At 44.9% G+C, this 12,745-nt stretch overlaps 2 protein-coding genes and 1 long non-coding RNA gene across 5 annotated transcripts in view; 1 reads left to right on the top strand and 2 right to left on the bottom strand.

The window, feature by feature from the left end:
* Positions 1 to 12,745, bottom strand: part of Il17rd (interleukin 17 receptor D) — a 254,656-nt gene that overhangs the window by 90,092 nt on the left and 151,819 nt on the right. The gene's annotated exons all lie outside the window — the stretch shown is intronic.
* Positions 1 to 12,745, bottom strand: part of Arhgef3 (Rho guanine nucleotide exchange factor 3) — a 280,324-nt gene that overhangs the window by 188,899 nt on the left and 78,680 nt on the right. The gene's annotated exons all lie outside the window — the stretch shown is intronic.
* LOC134482440 (uncharacterized) lies at positions 6,264 to 7,712 on the top strand. The gene is made up of 2 exons (XR_010058540.1): positions 6,264 to 6,623; positions 7,435 to 7,712. It is a non-coding gene; the product is annotated as an uncharacterized LOC134482440 (long non-coding RNA).

Raw genomic sequence — 12,745 nt, 5'->3', positions numbered from 1 at the left:
AAAATATTAAAAAAAAAAAAAAAGAAGCACTCTGCCGTCTCCCTGGATCACACTGAGTACATGTTAGCGCTCAAGACCTGTGCCGTCTACAACATGCAGGGCATGATTTAAGGAAGGGAGATAAAGCTGAGAGCAAACACAGTCCCTGCTCTCTGGGAAGCTCTTCTTAGGAAGTGATCGACTATACTGAGAACACAGCAGGGCACAGGAAATGATGGGGACGAGGCTGGGGGTTTGGGATCATGGTGAGACCAGCTACTACTTATATGGGCAGAGTGGGCTTCTCCAAGAAAGCAATGGTTTAACTGGGACCTTCAAAGAATGAGAGAGTGTGGTGGATATCCAAGGTCCTGGGGAAGGCGGGGAAATGTTTGGTGCCATTAATGAGATGCAAGGCTGGTGTAGGGAGTGGATGGAGAATTCAGAAATCACAGCAGCAAGAACCAGAGGGTTAGAGTCTTACAGGCAAGATCTTCAGATTCTAGTCTAGGTGAAATGCAAGCTCTGAACAGAAGACCAACTAGGTCTGTTTTCAAAGGACGGCTTTTAGTGCAATATGAACAAAACTCTAAGAAACAACACAGGACAGGACAAAGGTGAGATGGTCTTGCAGTGACCCTGATTAGGAATGGCAAGAACTTGGACCAACCGTGGCAGAAGGCATCGATCGGATGGGAGGCAGGTGAAATAAACGAATTAAAGATACTCCATGAATTCCAGACCCAGCTGAGCACAGAGAGATGGTCTATGGGGAGCACAGAGTTGGGACAGAACCCACAAGCAGACATATCACACTTGAAATGATAAAGCCCTCAGGGTGGAGCTAAGGATGCTCAGTTGGATACAAAGGGCAGAGAGCATTCATGAGTAGTTAACCTATAAACACAGGAAGACCATTGCTAAGACAAGAAAGCACTAGAGGCAGGGAACGTTGTGGGGTCGGGGCGTCAAATGACAGCCATCCTTCAAGGAAGTCAGTGGAGCACAGTCGGGAGAACAGAGACATCTTTATATTGCCACAGGGTCCCCAGCAACTTGCCATGAGGATGCTCGTGGTGCTGAGGACGAGAGACAAGAAAGAGACCCTTGTCTGACAACGGTAAGGCAGAAGTGTTATTTGTACAGAATGGAAATGGCCGGAGATCCTAGCTATTGGTTAACTGAGTGAATTCTTGAACCCACGACCTCCTTGAAGCAGGCATGTTTCCTGTCTTTATGACCCACTTGGAGAACGGAGAATCCACTGGGACAAACCAGTATCTGAAGACTTTCCTGAACGTTCATGACATCTGCTTTCAGGCAGCCCAGGCCAACAGTGCCCTGCCCGCCCTGCTCTAGCAGCATGTGGCAAAGATAGTAAGAAACGACACAGCCGAAAGGGCCGCCCCTCCCCCTTAACTACAGGATGCTTGCTCAGTGCGCACAGGATGCCAGTGTCTGAGCCATCGGTGTTCTCACCCCGTTACCGAGGCATACATGGCAGACCAAACTTCAGACACTGAAGTGAGTAGCGGGAGTCAATAGAAACCATGGGATATTTTTAAGGGATATTTTTTGTAACACAGGTTGTTTGACAATATACTGTCGGCAACGTTTATTTTTAATATCCAGAGGCTATGTGCGATGGTTCTGAAGCCTTTGGGGACACTTTTAGTTGAAGGATGGCTCTCCCTCCATTGCTCCCACTGCATCCGTCTGAACCACAGCGTGTTTGCATCGTGAAAGGTTTCCTTGTATCCTACGAAGTCTACATCCTGAGCCTGCAGGTCACGGATCGGCAGAGCAGATTCAGATCCCTCAGGAAAGAATCATTAGCTTTCTACTCTTTAATCAAGCAACAGCAGACTGTCGTTTTTTTTTAAAGCTCGCCTGGGGAGCCCCAGTTCTTTCCTGAGTGTGTTTTTATAACCAGGACTCCGTGTTCGGACTCTACCCTCCCATGAGTCCGCTGGAGGGCTGCCCCCAGTCTGTGTAGAATAAGATAAGATCGCTGTGCTCAGGAGGAAAACATGGAATCTGGTACCCAGTACCCAATCCTCATCCGCACTGGCTTTCAGCCTGCACAGATGGGAACCCTCAGCCCCTCTAGTGTAGACGGCTAAGGTTTTCTTTCAGCAAACCCACACTTGCTGAGTGCTCTCTGTGTGCCCGGAACCGTGCAAAGTGCCAAGCAAACATCAACTCATTCTGTCTTCAAACCACAATGAAGAGATACTGTTGTTATTCCTACTTCAAAATGAAGAAACCAGGGCTTCCACAGGCTAAATGGTTTGCCCCAAAGCACAAAGCTAACCGATGCCAAAGCCGGGGTTTGAACTCCGGCAGTTCTCATTCCATGGAGCATAAAAGAAACAGGTGATAAAACCATCGCGAAAGAATCGTGAATTGTGAAAAATATTACCGAGAGCAATTTACAGATTCACTGCAATCCCCACCCAAATCCCAGTGGCATTCCTCGCTGACCTGTGAAAACACTGAAGCTCATACGGATGCACAAAGACCCCAAAGGGTTAAGGACAACCTTAGCAGAAATGACAGTGCTGGAAGTTTTACAGTGTCCAACATCAAATTATAACAGAGAGCCATGGCAACAAGAGCAGCATGGTGCTGTTACAGACTCAGACCAGTGGGATAGAAGAGCCAGAAATAAGCACACACCGCTACAGTCACATAATATAAGATGCCTAAGTATTTATTGACAGGGTATGCCAAATGGAGGGAAGGTAGCCCGTGGGAGTTGGTTGTGTCCTGCTATTCTGTGGGTCCACCGGACCAAGCACCTTTGCCTGCTGAACATCTTGCTGGCTCCAAGACTTCAAGGTACAAGCACAGGCAAGGACTGTGGCAGCACAGAAAATAATCCCACGAGGGGCTGTTGGATAGCTCAGTGGTTAAGGCCCTGCAGAGGACCTGGGTCTGATTCCCAGCACTGATTTGGTGACTTACAGCTAGCTACCTATTAACTCCAGGTTCAGGGAGTCCAAAGTCCTCTTCCAGGCCTCTTCTGCAGCAGGCACGCACATGTAGTGCACAAACATACATGCAGGCATTCAAACATACATGTAAAATAAAAACATCTTTAAAAATTGAAAAATATGTAAAACTTAAAGGATCAGCAAAGGACAATCGCTCAAAGAAGAGACCATCTTCAGAAGGGGCCCTAGCCAGGACCCACAGAAGTTTAATACTCAAGGACGGGACCTGAACGGTAAACATACAAGCACAAGCACAGGCACACAAACACGCACACACGCTCATCCAGTGAGGAAATGGCTGATTAAGTGAATACGCAATTCTCTAAAAAGGAAATATAAATAAATATGCTCACCACCCTTAGCCATCAGAGGGATGTAAATTAAATCTGCTTTGAGATTTCATCCACCCCAGTCAAAATGGCTATCATCTGAAGAAAACAAAGGAGACAGCTGTGGGAGTCCCCACTTCTTTAATCCCAGTGCTTGGAAAGCAGAAGCCAGAGGTTGGAGTTCAAGGCTAACCTAGTCTGTATAGAGTTTCAGGCCAGACTGGGCTAATAGTAAGACACTGTCCCCCATAAACAAACACAGACACACAGACACACACACACACACAGACACACACACACACACAGACACACATAAACACAGACACACACACACACTTATACACACACACAGACACACACAAACACAGACACACACATACACACACTTATATACACACACACACACACACACAAAACACAGGAGGGGCTGGGGAGATAGCCTACTCTGCAAAGTGCTTGATGTGTCTGTGTGAGGACCCGAGTTCACAGCCAGCACACATGCAAAACTGAGACTGGAAGGCTTCTGTCACCCCAGCACTGGGGAGGGAGAGACACAGGCGGAGACACAAACGCATGCACATGATCACACACACACACACATCAGTAATACAACAAAAAGTCATCAGCCTTACAGATTTTTACATCTGCTAATGAAGATCTATGAAAGCTTAGAATGTTTGCCTTCTTGTGCAGCTGGAGGCTGAGGCAGTACTGCCTGAGGTCGCTAGCTCGGGGCCAGACAACATAGACAGCGAGACATTATTAAAAAAAAAGACTGATAAACTTTTCCAAATGCATATTATATTTAATTTAAAGTAAGTTTTATGTTAATTTTTATTCTCTCTCTCTCTCTCTCTCTCTCTCTCTCTCTCTCTCTCTCTCTCTCTCTCTCTCTTTTCTCTTAAAGACAGGAAACCGTCTCAGGTTAGCCTGAAATCCACCTACTCTTTTGCTAAGCCCTGAGTGCTGTAATTACAGGCAGGTACCACCAGGCTCGGCCACTGTTTTTTTTTCTACAGGGACTGGGGACAATTCCAGGACCTCATGCATTCTAGGCAATTGTTCCAAAGCTGACGTACATTTCCAGACCTTTAAAAACTTTCATGGCTGGCTTTTCTGAATATTTCGGAGGAATTTAGTGCAAGTAATTCTTAGAAAGTAATTTTTTATTCATTCTTAGAAAGTTTTTTTTTGTTTTTTTTGTTTTTGTTTTTGTTTTTTTTTTTTTGTTTTTTTTTTTTTTTTTTAAATCACCGAGACGGTCTGAAGAGATGACTTGGCAGTTAAGAGCATTTAAGGACTCAGATTTGTCAGGTGGCCCACAACTGTCTATAGCGTCAGCCCCAGGGGATCTGATGCCCTCATTTGGCCTCTGTGGACAAGCATGTGCACGCCACACCCTACCTATAAATAAGAAATAAAATAAATATTAGCAATCACTATGAACTCAAACTATCTTTTTGATCTTGTGTAAAAATACTATAAGGAAAAAGCCAAACATGTCAAACTCTATCTAAATTATAAAAAAAAGGAGTAAGCTCACGTCCTATGGCCTGGCACCTTATGGACCACCTTTAAGAGTCTTTGTACTTCTCCTTCCCCTAGCTGGTTGCCATGTCTGGCCTCAGTGGGAGAGATGCACCTAATCCTGCTGTGATTTGATGTTCCAGGTCAGGCTGATATTCATGGCGGGGAGTGGGGAGGGGTCTCCCTTTCTCCTCAGAGAAGGAGAGGAAGCCATGGTGGGAAGATGGTTGTGAGGGTGGGACTGGAAGAAGATGGAGGGGCCGTGATTCGGACATAAAGCGAATTGATAAACTAGTTAAGGGAAACAAGTGTCACTATTTGGGTTTTGTCTGAGAAGGGAGGAGTAGAAGAAGCTCTTCATATGTTATTCAATAATATGTTGATCGGCAGCGAACAAATCAGCAGGCAGGTGGCCCAGCGCATCCAAAACCAAAATTCTAAAACTGAGTCCTTAGAATGGGCGTTTCTAATTAATGCTCTCTTGCTCCTAGCAACTAAGACACCACAAATTCTCAAATTAGCCAGCATCACTTAAAGTAGTTTATTGACTCTGATACAGGACCCACCACAGTCTCCGGGGTAATTAGAAGCCCCATAAATGCTGTTCTTGGCAGTGACTGGGGCCACACATAAAAACTTGTTTATTCCCAAACTGTCAGTGAATTAGGGTAGTGCAGCCTAGCCCGAGGAGGGCTTGTTGGAGCACACGTAGAGGAGAGGGAGGGGAGTGTCCAATGTGAAGAAGACAGACTTGGGGCGGAGGTAGGGGCATGAGCCAAGGCCAAGCCTTCGATACCAATGTTTGTAGGTAAACGATGACCTGCTCCCCCACCCCTGATAGCTGCCTGTGAGGGTAACAGTAAGGGGTTCTAGGTGCTGTAGCAAACAGCACGCAACTCCCCAAGGCCTGTCACCCACTCGGGCAGCTGGGAAAGGGGGAGAGGTGTACAAGGGGAAGGGAATGAGTTAAAGAGTAGCATTATTAGTATTTGCAGGACATTAATACCATTTGTGCTGAGGTAGGCCAGAGGTTGGCACCAGGAATTCGTCCTCTGCCACCAACCATCTTAATGTTTGAGACAGGTCCTAGCACTAAACCTGGAATTAGTTATTAGGTTAGCAGGCCAGTGAGCTCAAGTCATGCGCTTATTGCTGCCTTTCCCTCTTACTGATGTTATAGGCACACAACACCCCACGGCTCCCAGCTTTTCACAGCAAGCACGGCATCCACTGAGTCACCTCCCCAGTCCCAGTGGTGTTCTTTCCGTGCTAATTAACAGGACCCTGTGGTCTAAGGCAATAACAGTGGACAGGTGGTAGCAGGGTTTCAATGTGTGTACAACCAGGCAGCCCCATTCCAGGTACCTGGGAAATAAGGATTTCTTTTTTCCTGGACAGTTAACCAGAATATATTAACTGTGTGTCACTTACCAAATATTTCTACCAAACATAGCCTGCCTGAATGCATAGGAGCTGTGTAAGGCTGTTCTCCTGGGCACCTCATCTTCCAGCTGGGAGAGAAGGGCCAGTGCTTTATCAGCGTTACTATAGTTATCACCATGGCAACCTCACCTTGCCGCCCAAGCAGAGATACTCCTCCCAGGTGCCCAAGCAGAGATGCTCCTCCCAGGCCCTCTGGGACGTGGTTTGATTCACGGACCCAGCCAGCCCTTGCCAATTCACCCTTCACCTACCCACAACTTGCTCACACCTTTATACCATGTGATCCAGGGAACTCCCTGAATGTATCGGGACCAGGCTGTTGGATAGGTGGAGCTCACAGAAAGACCAGGTAGAGAAAAGAGATCTACAGAGAGGACGGGTGACTCGCTCTCCCATGCCCTAGCCTGACCCTGCAAAAGGACAGCACCCTTGTCAGGAAGAAAGCACAGGGCTGGAAGTGAACAGAGGTGACAGCTGAGCATGACAGGGAGATGTGGGGGTTGACACTGTGGAGCCCCGAATCTCGAAGAGTTATGCAGATATATGGTATCTCTGAATAAATTTTTTATTAAATCATATCTCCCTGAGTAGCCCAGATTGCCCTCAAATTCAGTCTTCGTGCTTCAGCCTCTAAGCTATGCACGTCCCTAGCTCAGATAGCCATGGTGTTTCTAGTCAAAAATACCACTAAATAAAACACCTCTTAAGAGACTAGAGCCATGAATGAGCTTTCCAAAGCCATTAAGGTCAAGGAAGGAACACTAAAACTCTTAAAAATCCAATTCCACAGTAGTGACTTCTCAGGGTGAAGACCAACCCACTCTCACGATGTCACACACTCCCTGAATCATATACTTCCTGTTACATAATCCCGGAGTATGAAACTTTATGATTCATGTATATTAATTTTGTAAATCATAAGGTGCTAGTTGGTTTCTTTTGTGGGGGGGATGGGGCGGGGTGTTTGTTTTGGTTTGGTTTGGTTTGGGTTTGGGTTTTTTTCCAGACGGGCTTTCTCTGTGTAGTCCCTGGCTGTCAATCTGTGAGAGATCTGGGAGGACCCTGGGTGAACAAGCCCTGAGAGGGGTTACATAGTTGTGGTGAGAGGCTGGGACCTTCAAAGGAGCCCCTCCTTTCAGCTCTCCCTCATCCTTTGGCAGGACCACCGGCTGCTTCTCAACCACAGACATGCTCCTCTGCTGAGAAATAATCTTTGCCCTGCTCTCAGAGATTCAAGAAAGGGCAACCATGAGCCCTGCGGACGAGCAGGTGACCCTGCCTAGCCAAAGGCAATGACACTTCGAGAATTAAGGCAAAGACGTCTGTCCTGGTGAGCAGCTGAGCTGATGAAGTACAAACTCAGTGCCACAGAACGTCAACCACAGAAAGAAGCTAATCCAGAAATGCAGATGGAAATAAAAGTACCTGCTAACATGGAGACACTTGTATGTAGCCATTTCTGAGGGCATTGCAGTCATCAGTGATAGAAAACTAAGCCTTCTGTTAAAAGTAACTTCAGCAAATGTGTAAGGTTCTCTGCATCAGGAACCAAAAAAATTAGTTTTGTTTCTTTGTGAAAGAAGGCTTTATAAGAGAAGCAAGTGACAAAGGAGGAATGCTGCTGGAGTCCACTATACTGTGCCCCACACAATTCCTGACATCAGGTAAGTGCTGGCCACATGTGTGATGGGGTCCGTTGTCACCTGCCTCCTTCTGATCACCCTGCTGGAGTGTGAAGCTCTCTGCACCCTCCTGTGGGGTATAGCTTGATCTCGCTCCCAGAGGAACCTTAACACAACCACCAAACTCATAGCCACAGTTATTTTGATAATCAAAACAATTCAAAAGCAATTAAAAATATAGCAAGAAGAAGAGAGAAGCTAGGGAAAATGAAAATAAGCAAAAGTCTTGCCAGGACAATTTCTCAGGATCTTTGAATGTGGTTGACACAGGATTTCTGGGATCGTCAGCCTAGTATGATAAAAACTAGAGTCTATAGGCTTATACAGTTAAGTAGAAGGGAATTTAATTAAAGTTAAATACAGAGATATATAAATATTGAGGCTTCCTATCTTTAAAAAAAAATAGGTTGAAAGCAGGAAGTAGGGAATCTAGCCCATCTCAGACAGCAGAAACATTGGCCTTCATAATTATTTAGAGAAAGGAGCATACTACAATATGTACCCACAGAGATATTAATCTCCACAGTAGGGAGGATTCAAGTTTATACAAATGTATAAGTAATTTAGGCCTCGATCTCATGAAGGTCAGGGCAGGGGACAGCAGAAGCACTGTTAATATTTGTTTAGATTGCTTTAATTGCTTTGAACTGTTTTGATTATCAAAATGAGTGTGGTTATGAGTTTGGTGGTTATGTTAAGGTTCCTCTGGGTAAAGGTAAAAGGAACCTCAATGATTTCCAGTTACTGGCTCAAGGACATGCTCGTTTGGGAGAAACACTCTGCATTCGTGTTGACAGGAAAAGAGAATAGGCCCTGGACCCCTTCCAGAGTGTATGGATCAGACGTGGACCTATAAAAGTCAAACTAATCAAACAAGACAGGTCGTGAGATTCATATATTACAGAATGTACAGCTTTGACAAGCCTCATCCTCAGAGATGCTGAACTGACCTGCTTGACCCCGGGCCTCCTGATACTCACCAAAACAGCTTTGGGAATTGCTGCTGATTCCAGATTATCTCACCTCATCCAACCTTTCAAACAGACCCATTCAGAACTTCAGCCAAGCCCTGAGCCCTCTAAGCATTCAGAGACTGGATAACAGATGCTAAAGCTAGATTTCTTAAGTTTAACTGATTTTCTAATTTTCCTACCCCTCCACACCCCTTTAAAAGAATTTCTCATTGCCCCTAATCAGCGGGAAGAAGCCATGGAGGGTTGTTAACCCAATTTCTTAGGTTTGGGTGCCTGGTTTTGGTTATTTTACAAATTAGACAGGTTGTCATCTTGAGGGCTAATTTGGGAATGGTCATAATTTTGAATATGGAGGAAATAGAATAGATTGTTAAATTTTCTTAAAACATTGTGTAGCAATAACCTTACATTAGTAGAAATCTTTGTAATTAATATAAAACTGGTTATCTTTTACCTTGGTACAGAATTTATATATTGATATAGAATTAAGGTTTTCACTGGTATGAATCTGCATATTGATATAAAATTTGAAATTAATATTGTTACTCTTAGATAGGCATTGTGCCTATGCAACTCATTTAAGAACAAGGTGGTTAACGCAAGTTAAGAACCAGATGGTAAACTCATGGCTAGGTTAGATGCTAATCACAATAGAGTGCTTTCAATTTATTCAAGTAGAAATGGCTAAGAGTAGCTAAGGTTTAACAATTCAAATATACATTACATAGGGAGGTAGTCTTTAAAAACATCCGAAATCCACAGACTGTCATTTAATGTTATTTCCTTCCTAAGGATTATTTAACTAGAGACATGTCCACTCCCTCCCAGCAGTACCCCCTTCATAGTTCCATGAAGATATTATGTATCTTTACTTCCAGGTGAGGTTGCTCATCGTAACAAGGTAGCCACAGGGCAGAAAGTGCCTATTTCATCTACAGAAAAAATCCTGTCCAAAATGGAGACACAATCGCTCTGCCAAGGCAGGGTAAGCAGTCCTTCATCATCCTGCTTTACAAAGGTCTGTCAGATGATCCAGGAGGCTGAAGACTGATGCTCCATTTTGAGGAATGGGGGGACTGTCCAGTCAGCTGTCTCTGCAATTGTTTAAGTTTGAAATGCCGGTTTGGTGCTTCCTATATATCCAGGTAATATTTAGTCCATACTCAGAATTCTGACAGGGTTGAAGACTAATTATAGCAAACTTAAGTGGTGTAACAGTAAAGATGTGATATAGAGTAGAAAGCATGGTTTTCAGATGTTGTTACAGGCTAAAATGGACACATAGTTCAGGGGTAGAATTGTAACTCTTTACGTTAGGAATGATGGTAGAATACTTTATCTAATTGACAAACATGACAGACTGAATGTTAAATGTATATCATGTCTTGTGGTTATGCTCAATTTAGGTCTGAGAGAAAAGGTGTTTTTTTTTTTTTAAATTGGACAGAAAAGGTGAGATGTAGGGGGTGGTTCTGATACTTTGATTTAATCAGGAATCTGTGTTTACTGACACTGAAGGTCCTTGACCTCAGTTGGTTTTTTTTTTTTTTTTCTTTTTTTTCGGAGCTGGGGACCGAACCCAGGGCCTTTCGCTCGCTAGGCAAGCGCTCTACCGCTGAGCTAAATCCCCAACCCTGCCCTCAGTTGGTTTTTGACCTATCAATAAAATTGTCAGTAGCCAATGGCTGAGCATGGGCTGGGGCACTGAGAGTTTGCACAGGTAAGAGACAGGGAGGATCAGGAAGACTAGGAGAGGAAAAGGGGACACAGTAGTGGAGGAGGAGATAAAGCCAATCAGCCATGTAAGTTTTCAGGGCAGGGGAAGGTTTAGGAGTGGCCAGGCATTGAGTTAGCCAAGGGATTTTAGGAATAACTGATGTGTGTGTGTGTGTGTGTGTGTTTGTGTGTGTGTGTGTTTGTGTGTGTGTGTGTGTGTGTGTTTGTGTGTGTGTGTGTGTGTGTGTGTGAGTGTGTGTTCTATTCGTGGGTCCAAAATAGTGACCAGCTAGGAACACAAAGCAGTGTAGCAAAAGTAACACGCAACACTCCTGAACACGCAGCCTGATTTCCAGGTTAGCCAGCACTGGCAGACTTACGTTAGGCCTTGTTCACAGCTTCTTATGGGTTTTCCTAATTTTCCTTCCCCTGGGATTGTGTCTGCTTCATTCATTGCTCTGTCCCTGAGGCTAGATCAGTTACTGACCGGAAGTATTCATCCCTTGAGTGACTGACTGACTGAATGGAGTGGCGAGTGTGTCCTGGTTAGTTTCTTGTCAACTAGACACACGCTAGAACCATTTGGGAAAAAGAAATCTCAGTTGAGAAGATGCCTCCCCCACCAGATTGGCTTGTGGAACATTTTCTTGGATTATGATTGACAGGGGACAGCCCAGCTCACCTGGGTTCTATAAGAAAGCAAGCTGAACAAGCCAGAAAGGGCAAGCAATGTTCCTCCATGGCCTCTGCTTCAATCCCTTACTCCAGGTTCCTGCCTTGACTTCCCTCAGTAACGGGCTACAGCTGTGAGATGAAATTAACCTTTTCTTCCCAAGTCCCTTTTGGTCAGGGTGTTTATCACAGCAATAAGAAACCCTAAGAGGAGGGGCTGGATGGTAGACTGGGTAAGTACACAGAGCACCCCCCAGGTCCCAGGAAGCAGTCCCTTAGACTATAGACTCAAGCCTTTTTTTCCTTCCATTTTACACACAGGCCCTCTATCCATTTCCCTGCACGAATCCACTAATGGCCTCCTCAGTCCACTGGCACCATCACCCCAACACCCAGGGGCATCCGTGAGAATTAACACCAAGGAGCCATTTGAGTTACAGAGATGTCTTTCTTCTCTCTTACCTTACCTCCTGCTCACAGATGATGTTTATTACAAAGCCAAGTAGAAAATATAAACATGATAACCACAATCACAATTTAACCCCTAAACTAAATCTGGCATTCAAGTTAGAAATGGGAGACTGCTGGTATGAATTATGTGGCCCTCAAGTTTATATAATTTTGGGGTCATTTTCAAGGCTAGCCGATTCCATTTAGACAGCAGGTGTCTAGCTTCAGTGAAAGGTTTGGAAAAGTCCAGTAATAAAGGACTGTGTTTCCACCTGTGACCCTGGTGCCATCAGTTACCTTCCCAAGAGGGTGTGGGCTCTTGGGGGTCTCTGCTGCCCCCTGCTGGCCTGCTGAAGCCACTCACTTTAGGCACCCTCCTGTATCCTGTCACACTCAGAGTTGGCAAGCCTGTGACCATCTTTCTCAACCACTGTAGTCATGAAAGTTTCTAAGAAACCCCTCTAAACCACCCTGCTCCAGTAACAGCCTAGAAGGGTGCTAAGAACCACCCAGTTTCCTGTCAGAACTCCCACTGAATGTGTGGTACAACCCTGCTACAGCTCGGATGAGAGTAGGGGTGGCTCCGTGTCTCCCTATGCTGAGGTCTCATTCAACAACTGTCCTTGCATACACCTGAACACATGTCTTTAGCTAGCCCATGTGGAAGGAACCAGTGGTGCTTCTTTTTTTCTTTTTTGCATAGAAATTTCATCTAGTGTATATATATATATATATATATATATATATATATATATATATATATATATGGCTTTCCAACATAGATGAGTTTTGTAGACCACCATGTACCAGCCAACCATAGGACAGCCCCAGGCCCATTACCCAGAGACTCCACAACCTTCTGTTTTCCTGTGGCTTTCTTCACGCTCAGATTCCATAATACAATGCTCATACCTTAGACAGGGACCTCTGGAATCACTGCCCTAGATTTTAGACGCTCACAGAAGAGACCCTCTGAT

This window comes from Rattus norvegicus, chromosome 16 (genome assembly GCF_036323735.1).
Source record: "Rattus norvegicus strain BN/NHsdMcwi chromosome 16, GRCr8, whole genome shotgun sequence".
NCBI lineage: Eukaryota > Metazoa > Chordata > Mammalia > Rodentia > Muridae > Rattus > Rattus norvegicus.
This window is presented reverse-complemented; position numbering and strand designations above follow the sequence as displayed.